Consider the following 19963-nt stretch of genomic DNA (forward strand, 5'->3'; position numbering starts at 1 on the left):
ACTTCACCCAGTAGCGTTTTGGTCCAGAAAGTTCTCGGCACCTGAGCTAAACTATGCGGTTACCGAAAAAGAATTATTAGCCATCAAATCCGCCTTCAAGACTTGGCGGCATTATCTTCTCGGTGCCAGGCATACCATTACGGTAATCACCGATCACCGGAACTTGCAGTATTTAAAAACAGCCAAGGCCCAATCGTCGCGTCAACTTCGATGGGCATTGTTCTTTGCCAAGTTCGATTTCGTGATCACTTATCGACCAGGTTGTAAAAATGGCAAGGCAGATGCCTTTATCCCGAATAGGGATGGGAGAAGCAAATGCGAACCCGGAACCGGTGCCTATAATTTCAGAACAAAGAATTCTTGGCATAACAACTCTACAGACACTAGAGGATATTCAAGTAAAGATCTAACAAGTCTTCGATCCAACAGCCTTGCAGGACTGGGTGAAGAAAGGCCCGGACTACTCAGTCATCAATGACCTACCTTATTATCAAGGGCGACTATTTCTACCACACAAGGAACTACAAGAACTAGTCATCTCCAATTATCATGACACCCTGATCGAAGGACACTCAGGTATTGCAAAAACTGAAGCTAAAATTAAGAGACAATTCTGGTGGCCCACCTGGCGAAAAGATGTAAAGTCATTTGTAATGTCTTGTGGCATTTGCGCCCAAAATAAAAGTCAGAACAAAAAACCAGCTGGCCTCTTACAACCTTTGGATATTCCACCTACACCATGGCACACCTTATCGTTAGACTTCATTACAGATCTAACTCCATGTAATGGATTTAACACCATTCTAGTTATTGTGGATCTTTTTTCCAAGATGTCCCACTTCATTCCTCTAAAGGGATTACCTTCTGCTTTAATTCTGGCCAAGGAATTCCTCGAAAACATTGTTCGAATACACGGATTTCCTTCCGTATTGGTCTCTGACCGAGGTAGTCAATTCATTTCACATTTTTGGAAGAAATGTTGTCAACTGGCGCAAATCGACGTGAGGTTATCAACCAGTCACCATCCCCAGACTGATGGTCAGACGGAGAGGACCAACCAGACCCTTCAACAGTACCTACGTTGCATGCTACACCAGACCGAAAGTAATTGGAAACATATTTTATGGATTTCCGAGTATGCATACAATAACTCTGTACATTCAGGAACCGGACAAAGCCCCTTTTATACCATATTTGGACATCACCCTCGAACCTCAGAACTAGATTCGCCTCAGCATTTAGAAATGCCTGCAGTTAGTCATTTGCATTCTACTATTACACAAGCCTTTAAAGAGGCAACAGAACATTTGAAACAAGCAAAAGAGAAATATAAGAAAAATGCTGATCAACATAGAAGTGAAACTCCACAATACCAGATTGGGGATCAAGTTTGGCTGGTTACAAAACACATACCTCTGAAGGGAACTCGGACATTTAACCCTAGATATTTGGGACCTTACACTATTAAGGCCATTATCAACCCGTTAGCGTCAAATTGGAATTACCCTCTAATATGCGCATTCATCCTGTCTTTCATGTTTCACTTTTAAAACCAGTTCAACCAGGAACAAGATTAACAAAACCACCCGACCCCATCTTGATAGATGGAGATCCTGAATTTGAGGTAAAAAATATCCTGGACTCCAAGATAGTTAAATCAAAACTTTTTTACTTAATCGATTGGAAGGGCTACGGACCACAAGAAAGGTCATGGGAACCTAGTGACACGTCCATGCACCTCGGGTTGGTGAAAAGATTCCATCAGAACTTCCCAGACAAACCAGGGCCCAGGGGAAGAACAACTTTTGGAGGGGCCTTGGGGGGGGGGGGTGCTGTCATGATGCCTACCCCCAGGCATCCGGACCAAGCCCATCAGCCCCGGGAGCAGGCATTTAGACATTTAGTAAAACCTCAGCAGCCCCGGCTAGGGGCTATCTGGGTTCAGTGCTGGCGCTTTAGGTGCCAGGCTCATAGTAGGAATCAGTCCTGGCGCCTACGGCGCCAGGCTCATAGTCATTACTTACCTCAGGCAGACCATGCTGCAAATTACTCCAATCCAACATGAAGCCTGAAAGGGACTATTTTTCTACAGGGACTATTTTTTACTCGGGTGTGGTTCTAGGGACTTCTTACCTGGGACTACTTTTGAGGCTATTTAAACCACACCCGACCAGCAACACACGCTTCGCGTTATTCTGCATCCAGCATTGTAACACTCACCATGCCTGCAGCCTGCATCCAGTCTTCTGCCACACCCACCTCGAATCCGGAGCTCCTAAAACAAAGAGGAAAGAAAGGGACAAGGTCAGAAAATGAACTTATTTCTATTCCACACCTGATTCTGGATCCATCTTGTCTCCGGACCTGTAAAGAACATCATTTCTGCATGCGCTGCACCTCCAGCTGCAGTGCCGCGCCATACTCACCAGTCTTCAAAGCATCCTTCGGGTCGGCGCTGCCTCCATCATTTCTTCCCCAAACTTCAGCACCTAGGAGACAAAAGAAAACCACAAGGTGAGCCGAGGGAACCAACAAATATAATTCTTACCACCATAGACTTACCTGATTTACCACCGGAGACATCCTTTTGTGACTCTCCATATTTTCACGTGCTGCATCTGCAAAGAGAGACAAAACAACACGTTTTCCTCGTGCAACATTTACCGGACAGCGCCGGGTAATACAGACTCTTACCTGAGCGCCACCAGCTGCCACAAGAGCATCTTTTCACGAGCCAGCTGCAAGACAGGAAAGGAAGGGGGGAACAAGAGTGAACATCGGACATATTGAACTCTATGAACTTAATACTTACTGGTCCTCACCAGGAACCTCAGAGTCAATACTCTCCGGAACTCTCCCGAGCCTTCAAACCAGTGAAGTAAATGGAATCGACGCGCCCCTGCAAATCCACGCAGGATGGAGAGCTCATCTTTCAAGAATATAAGGTGAGATTGCTGTGAGGGCATTTCAGAGGTGATTAGTTGGGGAGGACTGTAGGGGTGCCATCACTTGAATCCACAAGTGGCTAAATACATCTCTCCACTTGCAGGAGAATATTTCTACGGGTTAAGCAAACAAGATTAGGAGGGCAGATCCAGTCAGTCATCGCTGCACTACGCATCACGTGGGTGGAGACTGCAGCTGTCCAGGTCCGATTGACGCCCCTGTGGGAGCCAGGTGAGCGTAACAAAGCTAGGGGTAGGCAATATAGCCATCAAAGAAACGAGCTGGGGGTAGATCTCTGTCTTTGGCTGGGGCCTTCCTCTGGAATAGCCTCGCTGCCACTCTAAAACTTGAGGAGAACCATCTCCGGTTCAGGAAGCACCTCAAGACCTTCCTCTTTTCTTCTGCCTTCGCTCCCCCTCTTCCCTGCTGATCTGTTCTTTCTTGGCACTGTGCACCTGGCCACCCTCTGTCCTTCGGGCCCAGGTACCTGCTCACCCTGCCACCCTCACACACTGTGTCCGGGCCACCCCTTGCACTGGTGTCTGTATCTGTACCCATACAGCCCCCCCTTTTTCTTCCTGCACTTATCAGACCTACCCTGTCTGCTGCCTTAAACCTAGCACTTGCAAATTGCTGGCTGCATTACCACTGTTTGTTGCCTTTATTATTTATTTATTGTTATTTATCTGTTTCTCCTCTGCTCCGCACTTTCCACTTCTCCCTTCTTCCATGCACTTTTCCCCTCCCCCTCTCCCATGCATTTGCGCGTTCTCAATGTCACTGGGCCTAGTAAGATCGCTGTTTTTGTTCTCCCCTGTTCCCCTCCCTTGCCTTGTCGTGCTCTGAAACACTTGTGTACGAGCACGATAGAAATAAAATATCAATCAATCAATCTTATCTGCCAAAATAGTCATTAACTGAATAGAATCTTGTTTGTACGCATCTTCCGTGGTGCTACAAATTAAAATGTCATCAACATATTTTATCACCATACTCTTAAGATCAATATTGCCTAAATCCATCTGTAGGACTCTGTTAAAAATCGATGGGGACTCACAGTACCCCTGGGGCAGCCTAGTATGTTTCAGTCGAGTTTAGCGGAACATAAAGGAAGTCAGGTCTTGTGGGTCTTTGCGCAACAGGATCCAGAAAAATGCATTTTTCAAATCGATCACCCTGAAATATCAAGCTTCCACCGTGATACTGCATAGTACTGATGCCGGATTAGGAACGAAAGGAAACTCTGCATCTACAATCTGATTAATCAGTCTCATATCTTGTATAAATCTCCACAACCCTCCTTTAGATTTCTTGATAGGATACACCGTGGTACTACACGATGATTCGGATGGCACCACAATCCTTTGTTTCATGAATGCTGAAATCGTCTGAAATATACCTTCTTCAGCCTCTTGAGACATGGGGTACTGTTTTGTTTGAGGTCAAATCGCTCATGGCTTCAGATTTATTTTAACTTACCCTATTCCCTTTAATAAACCTACGTCATAAGGGCCTTTGGTCCAAAGGACGCTTGCCACTTTCTCCAAATCTCACTGAAAAAATGCTGGACGTTGCCACATTATCACCATTCGCTGTGGGACTTCCCTCTTTTTGATCCTTATCCAGTATTTGATGCTCATTAAGAACACCACTTCATCATCTGTTTGGTCTTCCCTGAACATGTCATCATCAGTTATGTCAGTTAATCTGTACCCTTCTTGGAGAGCTATTATCATTCTCCATGGTCTACCCTCATCATCTACTCCTTCAAGCATTGCCCTTTCCCTTGATACTATGGTTGCTTCTAATCCTATAGGGATAGTCTGTCCCCCTCTTCATCCATAGGTATTCGTGGTCTGAACAAAAACTCATCAGGTATCCTCGCAATTTTTCGCACCAAGCCAGGTAGCCATGTCAGTAAAATGCTCACTCCATATAGAAAAATCTCTGGATCTACTGAAACGCCACGCAGAGCCACTTGCCCTGTGAACGCCAGTATAAATTCGGCCACATTTAAATCGTGTATTCCTGGAATGGAGCACACTATTCCTTGATCAGTGAATGAAATTGTCATGTTAAGTTTTGTCATCAAATCTCTTCCCAAAATATTAACCGGTGTCTGTCGTGACTATAACAAAGGAACAGACATGTCAAACTCTCCTGTAGAGGCTGGTAATTCATTAGTAAAAGGAACTTGACTCGTTACTCCAGAGAACACTTGAGCTTTCATAGCAATTCCTGTCATTGGATATTTTCCCTCTCCTTCCTGAGGCCCCAGAGCATGTGGCACGTTATAAAAATAAAAATAAATAAAAAAATAAATAAATAAGTATGCATGAATGAGTAGCTCCAGTGTCAACAAGAAAAGAAAAAGATTTGCCTCCTATCGTCCCATCGACCCTTGGTTCCTCTTGGGGGTCTAGTGTTACTGATAGTTCTGAACACATCAAGTCACCCTGTGAGCTGTCCTATTGTAGGTACAGGCTCATCCCTGTCCCTGTGAAAGAATTTCCTCCTACCGCAGTGACACCTCCTATTCTGGGTGTCAACCTGTGTTTGCATATTGCTGTGTCTGCATAGGGGCTTCTTGAGACTGCCCTTGTGGTGGATTCATTTGCACTCACTCTTGTTGCTGTACCTGCTGTGCTCGCGGCGCTTGTCTGTTACATTATGTGATCTTATGGTAGAGGATAAATTGTCCCCCTCTTGCAAATTGGCCATTTTGTACATTCCCTTATCTTCTACATACGTGTGCAATATGCCCTGTCATCCCACAAGTCCCACATACTGGGGGTTCCCATCTGACAAGTGCCCCTTGGTTATATCCTCCCTGGGTACTCTGAATCGCATTCTTCTGATTCTCATTCTGTGTATTCTGAAACCCACCTTGATTATTTTGGAATCCACCTCCTCTTCCTCTATAGCCCATACGTCTGCCTCGTGGCACAAGCCCATATCCACCTTGATCCATCGGACGCTGATTACTCACCTGCTATGCACCCATTGCTCCCTGCATTCCCAATCCTTCCCCATTTGTCAATAACGCCCCTTCTATGGAAAATTTAGACAATTTGTTCTGAACCAACTTGGCTTCCTTGATTTTCCTAGTCTCATCTTTCTTCCTATTTCTCTCTTGTAATAGCCGCCAATGGTGTACTATCATCAGCTGTATCTCAGCCCATGGATTCTCTTCCATCCCTACTTGTTTCTTCATCTGTCTCTGTACTGGCTCAGGCAACCCCTGGCATAAAATGTGGTAAAATAATGCCACTGTCTTTTCCCATGGCTCACGAGTTTCAAGTTGCCGTTTCCCCTGAATTTCCTGAATGTAAGCAATAGGGTCTTCATATTCCTTCATCTTACGTGTCATAAATGCACCCATATCCGATGTATCGGGGTACTCTACCATGAGAGCCCTCCACACATCTGCTCTACAATTATTTAACGGTGCTCCGTCATGCACTGTGTTTTGTGCTGTCACACTTGAATATCCTGCTCTCCTCCATATGTCAACAGCCCTTTCCCCAAGAATACCTGGCAGGAGACCTTTTATGTCCCCTTTGGCCAACGTGTTTCCTCCTGTCATTTTTTCAAATTCATATATTCATTTCCCAGCACCCGAAGTCAAACTCGGGAGCTTACACCTTAAATGATCCTTGTCAATCTGCAGCCATGGGATATACCATGGTCTTGCTCCCTCTTTTTTTCAATTAGGAAAACTGCGTGAACCCCAACCCAGAGTCGTCACCCATCATTAGTCTATCTATGACAGGGACAATCGTCCCTGTCCGTCTCCTTGTCGGTAACGATCTTAACCTCTGCACATTTGGCGGTGATTCTCCCTTCTAACTATAAGATCGTCCTCTGGGACGCTCTGGATATGCTATGGGATCTGGCATCCTATCCTTAGGTTGTTCGAGGTCCGACCATCTCACTTCTTTACCCATTTGCAGGCTTCCTTCAGGGTCGCACACGTTCCCTCCTCCTACCTGGAGGGTAGATTCTCTTTCCTCATCTGATATGTCTTGTTCCTTACTAGTGTGACTATTATCTTCCCCACCTTTGTCTAAGTTCAGTCTGCTTAAGGATAATGGTCTATGTACACGACTGAACAGATTTTCTTCTTTAATTCTTGATAGACCTTATCGATCTTTTCGCCAATGCTTTCCATGTCAAATCTTTCTTCGTCTAACACACCTCTAGATGCCCCTGATGTTGCTTCCTTTATCGGAAGGAACTCTTCTATTCTATCCTATTGTATTTCTGGGTTTGGCCCTTCTGGTTCCGTATGAATGAGACTGGTATCAAGACATTGCTGTCTTCTTTTTTTTGTTCTATATCTTCATCTAATTCTCTTCCCTTTCTCGCTTCCCTTCTAATTCTTTCTCCCTCTTGCCTTCGTTCTTCTCCCCTTACTCCTTCCTTTCTTTCCTCTTCTTCCCTTAGTCTCACTAATCTTGTTTCCCTTAGTCTTTGAGCTTCCTCCTCTACTCTCTTCCTTTCTCTTCTATCTCTGTCTTCTATCGCCCTCTGCCTATTGTCATACTTTCTTGTTCTTCTTTTTTCTGTTGCTCCTCCTGATATATCTCTTCTCGTCGCTGCCTGCTCTTCTTTCTCTGCTTGTCTTCTTTCAATCTCTTCTCTCGTTCCTTGTCTTTCCTTTCTTGTTCATCCTTATCTTCTCTTTGCCTAACTTCCTCTATGCTTTTCCCATCTATTTTAAGTAATATCTGTTCTCCCATCCATTTGTTCTGCAGGAGTGCTATCTCATTAGCTTTATCCTTCTCTCCTTTCTATCTCTTAATCTCCTTATCTGTTTCTGTCGACAGATTCGACCACTCATTCCTTTTGCCTTTTTCTTGTATGATCTTATAGATCTCTTCTTTTCGCTTCTTGGGCATCTGAAATTGTTGCAAAGCCTGGGTGTTTGACTATAGTACATATACAAGACCCTTTTAAGTGGACTCAAGGGGCATAGAGAGGGGATGGCAAGTTGATGTGGACACATGAAATGACTGAATCATTCGAGGAGCTCAATATGTACAGCTCAAGCATTAGGGATCCCAGACTACCATGACAAATTCAATTTGTTCTCACACTCCATTGGGAAAGTGATGACTTCTGTACTCATGCATAAGACTTCTCTAGGGCACAAGCCACTGGCCTATTATAGTGGACGTTTAGACCCGGTAATGAGAGTACATTATCCATGCAAACACGCTCCGGCTGCTGCTGCATTTGCTGTAAAAATGTCAGCGAGTATTACGATGGGATACAGCACCAAGCTTTACGTGGAGCATGCTCTCTTTGCAATCCTCAAATGACCCAAGGGTACGCTGACCACACAGAGAGCTTCTGGATATGAGGTAATTATCTCAAATCCAGCAAGAAAAGTAGTAAAGTGCAGGACTGTAAACCCGGCCACGTTTTTAGCTGAACCAGTGGAGTAGGGTGACGATGTACATGACTGTACAACGTAAATGGAAAAGTATGACAACCTTCCTAACGTGGGGGAGAAGCCACTTGAGGGGGGAGAAGTGCTATATATTGACAGGTCTTCAACGATAGGCCAGAAAATGGGAGAAAGACATACAGTGATGGCAGTTGTGAGAATAAAGACGGTTGGGACAGCTGAAGTAATAGCAAGCACAATGTTGCCTTGATATTTTTCAGCACAAGCAGCAGAATTGGTGACTCTCATAATGGCATTAGAAGTGTGCAGGGACCAGGAAGTCACTGTGTATTCAGATTTGGCCTACGTGACATCTACAGTATATTCTGGGCTTCCGATGTTCTGGCGGCACACCAGTGCAGTTTACGCCCCTGTTGGGAAGGCTCATCAACATTCTCCAACTCACATCAACAATAGCAGTCATGAAGTGCTAGGCCCACACGAGGGGGGAGGACCAAGTCTCCTATGGCAACAAAACCCTAGACACAAAAGCGAATCGTGCAGCGTATTTCTCTTAAATCACAGACTTTGCTACCCCATCAAACACACTTTTTCTTGTGCGCAATATGATTCTAAAGGAAGGTTACAGCACCTTTTCAGCCATGCAGATAATGAAATTTCAGGGGAGGGCACCGATAGAGGAGAAAGAATTATGGGCGAGAAGGAATGTTTGATATCCCCATGGGTGCTCTGTGACGACAGGAGAGAACTGGCAAGCTAGTGATTCCCACAGCACAATTTCATATTGCGCTCACGCAATTGCACTATCCTATTCATATGGGTAAGGACGTACTTAACGCACACATTGGGGAAGAGTGGTTCTGTCCAAATATGGCAGAGCATATAGCCGCATTCATGGAAAACTGTGTCACCTGTAAAAGGTTTATGGCGGTGCATACTTTACGTGTAGTGAGAGGAGCCATACCCTGCCCAATTGGGCCCTTCCAACACCTCCACATAGACTATGTAGGCTTGATCCAGGTTGCTAGGGTGTCTGCTACATGATAGTGGTTGTGTGCCTGTTTTCCCAATGGATCAAAACCGGTCCCTGCTCACACCCCAACACTCTTAGAGCAGCGGAATTCCTTGTTAGAGAGGTGTTCCCACATGGGGGGTGTGTGAGGTCCTGTGGTCTGGTAATGGACCTCATTTCATCAATGAGGCTTATGAGCACATCACAACCCTATTGGGGATAAAGCACACATTTTCCTGTGCCTATCACCCGCAAGTGAACAGGGTCTGTGTGTGCCTCAATGGCCTGTTCAAAGAAAAGATTGCAAAAATAAAAGCCATCTCAAAGTAGGGATGGTTTCATTGTTTGCCCTTAGCCCTGTCCAAACGGAGCAATCAGCCCGGATCGGACCACCACTTAACGCCACATGAGGTGCTAACTGGACGACACATGCAACCCCCCTTGGCTTCTCCATCTAGGGCATTGACAGACGCCCATCCAACCTCTGATGTGTCTGGAAATGAAATGCACAAATATGTCGCCTCTTTGACGGCTAGTGCCTCTTTTATTTCTCGCCAACTGCAGGCACTGCGGGAGAGGTCAAAGAACAGTGGAGAAGATATCACCCCAGAAACGAATAAAGGACTCCTAAAACCACCACTACTCTACCCTGTGGACACTGTCCGACTGAGAAACTTTCTTCAGCCTTGGTACAGGCCCAGGTTCAACGGGCCGTACATTGAAGAGGAGGACACAGATTGTGCAGTCAAACTGAGCAGTAAGAGTCTAGAACAACATTGAAGACGTTAAGCCCTGCCAAAGTGAGACCTCCTCCCACCCAAACGAAGATGATTTGATGCAAGAAGAAGAACAAGACAAAGAAGAAGTCCACATCCGCAGCTAACATAGTCCAGGACCAGGAAGTTAGGGAAGGACAATACGTACACCTAGATTAGGCATACTATCTTTTCCTCACAATAGGTATTCATTGGGAAAGCACAGACTGTCTGAGATATATGGCCCCAATAGATGTATATCCTTTCAAGAGTATTTCATTAGATTTGTGATACAGTCAGAAACATAATGGATGATTCTCCCACAATTTTTTCCACGCTTTTCTGCTTTATGCAGCTCAGACCTACCCACGGTTCACCCGCAGGGACCCACCCATCATTGACCTACTCAGTGATTTAAGGATTTGTATAGTGTGGGAGCGATTGTTCTATGCAGCACTTGCCTAATACTATAGACGTAGAGCTTAACTTAACACGTAATAACCTCGTAACTTTGTATTTTTTAGGCTTTTCAGTGAGCTCTCCAGACCAACACAAGAACACACTCAGTAATAAAAAAATGGGAAATGTAATTCGAAATGCTGTGATGATGTTTTGTGCCTTCTGCTGTCTCTACCTCTTTACCCTTCTTGTCTACGAAGACTGTTATTTTCACATGCACAAGCTTTAACCCCTACTAACGTAACCCCTATTTATGCCATCACAGAAGCCATATCTGAGCAGGCGATAAACACTGTTGAGGAAGTAAAGAGACTTAGGCGCAGTGCAGACATAGACTTCAGCCAGGTAAATTCCCATCTAACTGATTTGACCCGTATTTCAAACAACATGTGGTATAAGCACATGGCTATGGTAGGGAAACAAATCACCAGAGAGAACTGTTACCTCTGCTCTCTCATCCCCTATGCCAAGAGTGCATTAAAAACATTCATAGCAACTGAAATTCCAAAGGCCAGAGCACAATGCTTCATGCATTTATCACTCTTTACCATAAGAAGACGATTTCAAGGGAGACGAGGCACACTGTCCAGTAAGACGTTCCGGTATGAAAATAGTTACATCAAGACTCAAGAAATGATGGACAATTACTGGAGTATAGACAAGACAATAGAATATGTCACTGAAGGCCTGCAAAAGGGGAAAACAAGGGTAGTGACACAAAAGGAGTTACAATGTCCCAAGACATGACCAATGGAGATAGGAAGGATACCCGGATGTTGAGAACGACCACAGATGCTAGTGTATGGACACGTATATACGACAGATGGGTGGTGGTTGGGTGCATAGCACATGACCTCCTAAGAGTTCCAGTGGAAGTAGTGCTACAGGAAAATGATAATTTTCTCAGGGAATGAGAAGCACGTGTGAAACTGCTAACATGGGTGGAGAACGAAGCAAGGCCCATGCCCATCATACCACTTGAAGGATTTCTTTATGTTTCCAGAATGATGGTTCAGTAAAGGTTGGAGAGAATAAGGGGTGTAAGCAGATCTCGTAGATACCAGTTATGAAGGTCGGAACCGCAGTGCTCATGGACCACTACTGGGTGTGCGGGTCAAAAGCATACATGCAACTACCACCCAACTGGAGAGGAATATGCTCACTCGTACAGTTGAACACACCAGCATTGCTAGTGCCCCAGAAAGACATACAAGCAGACCGATTCTCCAAGATGGATACTCACCAAAGGAAGAAGAGATCTGTAGGGTTGACCAGAGTGAAAAGAGGGAACTATACATCATCAAAAATGGAAGAGGCCCTGGACGCGATACCACCGAAGCACAGACTGTTCAGCAGGATGGAAATGTTCATCGCGTCCATCGTTCCAGCAATCCAAACTAGCACAAACGACAAATGGCTCCAAATAACGCATTGGGAGCTGATGCAGGTGATCAATTCAACTGTCATGGGGGTTCAATGCCATCAAGTAAGAGCTGCGAACAGTGAGGTTAATGGATCTCCAGAACAGATATGTACTAGACCTCCTCACAGCCATGGAGGGAGGTGCTTATGCCAAGATCAGCTCTTCTTGCTGTACATTTGTTCCTGGCCATGATGAAGACAATTGGACTCTGACAGAGGCCATTACCCGGTTATCAGAGCTGCATGCTAAAATGGAGGAAAAAATGAATACTGTAGGAAAGGACAAAGGCTGGCTGTCATATATCTTTTCATGGGTACCAACATGGATGTCAACAGACTGAAGTTACTGGTGGCAGCTCTAATATTAGTATTGTTCACTTTCTGTGTCATCAGAATAGACATCACACAATGCAAAAAGACCACTGAAAAGATCATAGGGATGAAAGTATTGGTAGACCTAGAGCCTCAATAAGATAAAGAAACAAAGATACAAAATATGTTGAAATCACAGCTGACGCAGTGTTCTTTTCTCCCCGCAGGAATGGTGTTCGGGTTCCCCTTCAACACCCGTGACTATGAAAATGGGTTTGGTGCAACCCTGGTGGAGACTACAGTTAATTGACATGGAGTTTGAATGACCATGCAAAGTGCCATGGACATCTAGGAGGCATGAACAGATAGAGTTGTGTAGGTATTGTGGTCAGATCAACCAACATGGCCGTCATGACCCCCACACAACTCTCAGTCCGAAGATTGAGGCACGACAGATGTATCTCCCTCTTAAGCCATTCACCGCCATCGTCGGTGCATCGCAGATGTGAGAAACGTTACTCTCAGACAGCCATTGAGGCCATACCCAGTCGATGATCTGGAGATGATATCAATCGAACAAGTCAACTGACCTCAAATCAAGAAATCAATGACATCATCACTGACATCACGACGTAGCCGCACTTAGACATGAAGTATATAGCGATCCATTCAGAAAGTTACACAAACATGTACAAGCTTATTGCATATAAACACGAAAAACATACTTATGACTCATGCAGGTAGATGACTGACACACATACATATCTCTATATATAGTCACATTCTTCACCAAAGCTGAACTGCAAGACGCCAAAGTATACGTATAGCAAACTTGCACATGCTTGACTGCCACTAACATGGAAAAGCCATAAGGACAAATATCGAAGCTATAGTCCCACTGAAGTGAATAAGGAAGGGGAGACAAGCTTTGAGTGCATGGAAGAGCTGACATGATTGCTGCAGCCAGAGGCAAGCAGAAACAATGCACCCAGCCAAGAACGATTGCAGACGGAAAGTTCCTGTTTATCAAAACGATAAGCCATCTGGAAGAAATTCTGACTGAAATCCTCATAATTACAAGCAAAAGAGATCCATTTTGTGGTCTCAACATATATAACCCAGCAGAACAGGACAATGCCCAATCAATCAAGGTGGACAGAGAGAAGCTGTTCCCAACAAATCTGAGGTGGAAGGATACAAGTGTTGCTCACAAACTACCAACTGAATGCACTCTTACAGGCTTAGGAGATCAGAGATAGCAACATTAGGGAACACACAGCCCTCCATGTTCATTTTCATTACCTTGAGAAGGGGCACTCAGCCTGGTAACTGTCCAGGGTCCCAGGGCTGGGAGGTCCCGCTCTACCCAATCCAGAGTCACCTTTCACGTGAGAAGATAATATGTTGCAGGAGTCAATGGTCTCAGTGTGACCCTGCAACATTGTAGATTGAAACATGGATAGGTGGTCCCAGGAGGAGCCACCAGATATTGCTATCCAATAGTAGAATTAGCCCTTAGTTTGCCTAAACTGACCAATGTGAGAGAGCTGGGTTTTGTGATATCACACCTGAATAAAACCCAGTGCCACACACTCAGAAGATGAGACCCCTGGACAATGTATGTTTTTCTAGTTTGATCCCTGTCGTTTCGTTAGATAATAAAGACAGTAACCTTTTCCCCATGGCAGAGTCTTCCTTTCTTGCAGAGTTTTTTTTTGTTGATGTGCCCGAGAGTCTCTCTGCTGGTAATTGGGGTGATTGCTATAGAGCCTCTGCAGCATTCCTTAACAATCCAAGTTATCTTTATTCGAATCCCACTCATCACAAACACCCCCTCAATGTCCAAGCAATTCTCATTCACATCCCACTCATCACAAACACCCCCTCAATGCCCAAGCAATTCTCATTCACATCCCACTCATCACAAACACCCCCTCACTGTCAGAGAAATACTCACTCACATCCCACTCATGACTACCTCCTCTTCATCACCAAAGTTATCCTCATTCACATCCCACTCATCACAAACACCCCCTCACTGTCAAAGCACTGCTCATTCAAATCCCACTCAACACAAACGCCCTCTCACTGTCCCAGCAATGCTCACTCACATCCCACTCATGACTACCTCCTCTTCATCACCAAAGTTATCCTCATTCACATCCCACTCATCACAAACACCCCCTCACTGTCCAAGCAATGCTCATTCACATCCCACTCATGACTACCTCCCCTTCATCATCCAAATTATCCTCACTCACATCCCACTCATGACTACCTCCCCTTCATCATCCAAATTATCCTCATTCACATCCCACTCATCACAAACACCCCCTCACTGTCCAAGCACTGCTCATTCAAATCCCACTCATCACAAACGCCCTCTCACTGTCCCAGCAATGCTCACTCACATCCCACTCATGACTACCTCCTCTTCATCACCAAAGTTATCCTCATTCACATCCCACTCATCACAAACACCCCCTCACTGTCCAAGCACTGTTCATTTACATCCCACTCACCACAAACCCCCTCACTGTCCCAGCAATGCTCACTCACATCCCACTCATGAGTACCTCCCCTTTATCACCGAAGTTATCCTCATTCACATCCCACTCATCACAAACTCACCCTTACTGTCCAAGCACTGCACATTCACATCCCACTCACCACAAACACCCCCTCACTGTCCAAGCAATGCTCATCCACACCACACTCACCACAAACACCCACTCACTGTCCAAGCAATGCTCATTCACATCCCACTCACCACAAACACCCCCTCACTGTCCAAGCAATGCTCATTCACATCCCACTCACCACAAACACCCCCTCACTGTCCAAGCAGTGCTCATTCACACCCCACTCACCACAAACACCCCCTCACTGTCCAAGCAATGCTCATTCACATCCCACTCATCACAAACACCCCCTCCGTGCCCCAGCAATGCTCATTCACATCCCACTCATGACAAACACCCCCTCACTGTCCAAGCAATGCTCATTCACATCCCACTCACCACAAACACCCCCTCACTGTCCAGGCAATGCTCATTCACATCCCACTCATGACAAACACCCCCTCACTGTCCAAGCAATGCTCATTCACATCCCACTCATGACAAACACCCCCTCACTGTCCAAGCAATGCTCATTCACATCCCACTCATGACAAACACCCCCTCACTGTCCAAGCAATGCTCATTCACATCCCACTCATGACAAACACCCCCTCACTGTCCAGGCAATGCTCATTCACATCCCACTCATGACAAACACCCCCTCACTGTCCAAGCAATGCTCACTCACATCCCACTCATGACTATCTCCCCTTCATCATTCAAGTTATCGTCATTCACATCCCACTCATCACAAACACCCCCTCAATGTCCAAGCAATGCCCACTCACATCCCACTCATGACTACCTCCGCTTCATCATCCAGGTTATCCTCATTCACATCCCATTCATCACAAACTCACCCTCACGGTCCTAGCAATGCTCCCACACATCCCACTCATCACAAACACCCCCTCACTGTCCAAGCACTGCTCATTCACATCCCACTCATCGCAAACACCCTTCACTGTCCAAGCAATACTCACTCACATCCCACTCATGACTACCTCCTCTTCACCATACAAATTATCCTCATTCAGAACCCATTCATCACAAACACCCCCTCACTGTCCAAGCAATGCTCATTCACACCCCACTCATCACAAACACCCCCTCACTGTCCAAGCAATGCTCATTCACATCCCACTCATCACAAACACCCCCTCACTGTCCAAGCACTGCTCATTCACATCCCACTCATCGCAAACACCCTTCACTGTCCAAGCAATACTCACTCACATCCCACTCATGACTACCTCCTCTTCACCATACAAATTATCCTCATTCAGAACCCATTCATCACAAACACCCCCTCACTGTCCAAGCAATGCTCATTCACACCCCACTCACCACAAACACCCCCTCACTGTCCAAGCAATGCTCATTCACATCCCACTCACCACAAACACCCCCTCACTGTCCAAGCAATGCTCATTCACACCACACTCACCACAAACACCCACTCACTGTCCAAGCAATGCTCATTCACATCCCACTCACCACAAACACCCCCTCACTGTCCAAGCAATGCTCATTCACATCCCACTCACCACAAACACCCCCTCACTGTCCAAGCAATGCTCATTCACATCCCACTCATCAGAAACACCCACTCACTGTCCAAGCAATGCTCATTCACATCCCACTCAACACAAACACCCCCTCACTGTCCAAGTTATCCTCATTCACATTCCACTAATCACAAGCACCCCCTCACTGTCCAATCAATGCTCACTCACACCCCACTCATGACAACCCCCTTCCCTATCCCTGTCATCTTGCCACCTCGTCACTGGAGACACATGCATTGCGTCACTGGGCGGCAGAGCCTTGCTTGCAGTGGCCCCTCGCTGCATGACAGCGTGATTGGAGAGGTACTAGCTCCTAATATTTCCGTTTCCTAGTCCCAACCATTCCAACCCCTGAGGTCACAGATTTGCAGTGCTGGCTCCAGTCCTGTGCAACGTACAGAAAGCCATGTTTCTTAATATAGGTCATGTCCTGGGCATGTGCTGCGCGCCGAGTAACATACTGCTGGACCTAGCATTTCATGGCAGTTTCTGTGAGTTTGAGGCCGCATTTGGCATATGATGGCATCATGTGGACATGCCAGGCTGTCGCTGGGCCCATAGATGTCTACTTTAGAAAGCAGTTCTTCGATGCAGGCATAAGACTGGGAGACGTGGATCACATCATCTCGCTCTACGCGGATGATGTTCTCATACATGTCAGGGACCTACAACTCAACGTACCAACCATGCTAGAAGTATTGGACAATTATTCCAAGGTCTCTGGGATAAGCTTTAGCAGGTCGAAGTCTTGTATGTTCCCCCTGGCAGCCCTGAAAGCAGAGAATTTAGAAGCACTCGCTGAGGTGGGGATTCAGTGGCAGAATACGTCATTCCGCTACCTTGGAGTGCACATAATGCATACCCCCGAGTTAATGCACAAACGCAACACAAAGGCAGCACTCCCCGCTCTACGCAAATCATTGGCGTTCTGGGCGAAAGTCCCCCTTTCGATGATGGGCAGGGCTTCGATAATCAAAATGATCGTTCTCCCACGATTCCTTTATGGGTTTCAGAATGTACACTACTATATACACAAACACTTCTTCCGACTGCTCGAGACCATACTGCGAGAGTTCTTATGGGGGAAAGGTAGGCATAGGATAGCGTTGCAGTTGCTAACCCTACCATATAGCCAAGGCGGTATTCAACTTCCAAATCTAGAAAGATATTATCTTTCAGCACAGCTTAGTTTTGTGACCAAATGACTAGATGATGAACCCACATCTGAAACACCATTGCTACAGGCCATGCTGCCCCAATTCCATCTGAAAGAACTGGTCTGGGAGCCGTCCAAACTACTGGAACTTTGCCCTTTTTGGCTGATCAAGGGAGGAAAATTTGGCACAGGGCGAAAATGCTCACTAGCTCACGGAACCCCTATGCCCTGGAAGTTCCCCTGATCGCAGACTTATGCACAACACTTTCTGACTTGAAACACACCAGGCTCTGGGAGAGGGAAGGGGTCTACTCCTGGGGAGATCTGTATGATGAGGGCACTTTCAGGGAATTCATCTCGCTACAGGACACGGAGGGCATACATACCGACTAATTTCTATGGTATCAAAGAACCCGTGCTGTGGCCCGACGCAAATGGGACTCGTGGCCTGGAAGAACCAGCTACAGAAACACTCCTCACTCTGATGTACAACTTAGGAGAGGGTGGTAGACACATTTCGCAAATATATGGCCACCTGATTGACATGCCAAATCCTCTGAGCATGGAAATGAAAAGCAAATGGGAGGTGGACATAGGCCGTGAAATGTCTGATGGGGAGTGGAACAGAGCTCTTACATTCCCCAAAACGGTGCCCAGAAACCATAGATTCAGGTAGATTCAGTTGAACATTCTGCATAGAAGTTACCTGACCCCGTGCCGCATAGCCACCTTCAATCCCCAGGCACAACCGACCTGCAACTGGTGCAGGGGGGAAAAAGCGGATCTGATCCACATGTTATGGGAATGCCCCAGAACGAGGGCTCTGTGGGAGAAGGTTCAACAAACCTGCGAAAAAGCAGGCCTGAGCAAATATAACTGGACACCCGATGAGTGCCGCCTGGGAACCTACCCCAGACCAACCAAACTCAAGCATGCAACAAGGATCATGGACATATCGTGCATACTGGCCAAAAGAACTATCGCAATGGCCTGGAAAAAACCCATGGGCCCTCAGTGCAAACTATGGCACAAAGAGAGTGAACGGTGGGTGTTAGCCGAGACTGTAGCATGGGAGGACTGTGTGGCCAGATCCACGGATGACTCCAGTATGTCACTCGAGGCATGGAAGGAACTCACCAGACACATGTTCCACCCCTCGGATGATAAACCCCCCTGAATTGGAACTCAATCTAGGCCCATGTGGGACCTATCATAAAGCCAGCAGCAGCGGAAGTGCTGCAGAGGATAGAGACCTTTCGGAAGCCCTCCCCCTTTTGAAGTTGCCAGATGGTTCCCCTTTGCTCCCACCCTCCCCCGTAGCAGTTGACGATATATGAAACGGACAGAATATGGAGACAGTTATGGTTGTTTTGTTTTGTATTTGTATTTTCTTGACGTTAAGTTAAACATATGACTATTGCTATTTGAGAATGGCTATGTCGCACACAACTTGTTTGATATTATTGAAAATGCCAATAAACGAATTTGAAAATTAAATGACTGCAGCTGGACCTATGAGGCTGCATTGGGCCTCTAATAAATCCCAGATTATTTGCCACGGTCGGTGCTTTTTTGGAATCTTCTCCTGGTTGTGTGCTGCCACCATAGACATTTCCACTCTGGTGACCGTAATACAGGCCATACACATCCCAGAGTATTGGCATTGTTGGTGCTCTTTGGAATCTTCTCCTGGTTGTGTGCTGCCACCATGGACATTTCCACTCTGGTGACCGTAATACAGGCCATACACATCACAGGTATCTATCCCAGAGTATTTGGCATTGTCGGTGCTCTTTGGAATCTTCTCCTGGTTGTGTGCTGCCACCATGGACATTTCCACTCTGGTGACCATAATACAGGCCATACACATCACAGGTATCTATCCCAGAGTATTTGGCATTGTTGGTGCTCTTTGGAATCTTCTCCTGGTTGTGTGCTGCCACCATGGACATTTCCACTCTGGTGACCGTAATACAGGCCATACACATCACAGGTATCTATCCCAGAGTATTTGGCATTGTCGGTGCTCTTTGGAATCTTCTCCTGGTTGTGTGCTGCCACCATGGACATTTCCACTCTGGTGACCATAATACAGGCCATACACATCACAGGTATCTATCCCAGAGTATTTGGCATTGTCGGTGCTCTTTGGAATCTTCTCCTGGTTGTGTGCTGCCACCATGGACATTTCCACTCTGGTGACCGTAATACAGGCCAAACATATCACAGGTATCTATCACAGAGTATTTGCCACTGTTGGTGCTCTTTGCAATTGTCTCCTGGTTGTGTGCTGCCACCA

The 19963-nt window shown here is 46.1% G+C and overlaps 1 protein-coding gene across 2 annotated transcripts in view; it reads left to right on the forward strand.

The window, feature by feature from the left end:
* Positions 1-19963, forward strand: part of LOC138480740 (phosphatidylinositol 3,4,5-trisphosphate 5-phosphatase 2-like) — a 767550-nt gene that overhangs the window by 194070 nt on the left and 553517 nt on the right. The window lies entirely within an intron of this gene.

Source organism: Ambystoma mexicanum, chromosome 5p (genome assembly GCF_040938575.1).
Source record: "Ambystoma mexicanum isolate Mex_15411 chromosome 5p, UKY_AmexF1_1, whole genome shotgun sequence".
Classification (NCBI taxonomy): domain Eukaryota; kingdom Metazoa; phylum Chordata; class Amphibia; order Caudata; family Ambystomatidae; genus Ambystoma; species Ambystoma mexicanum.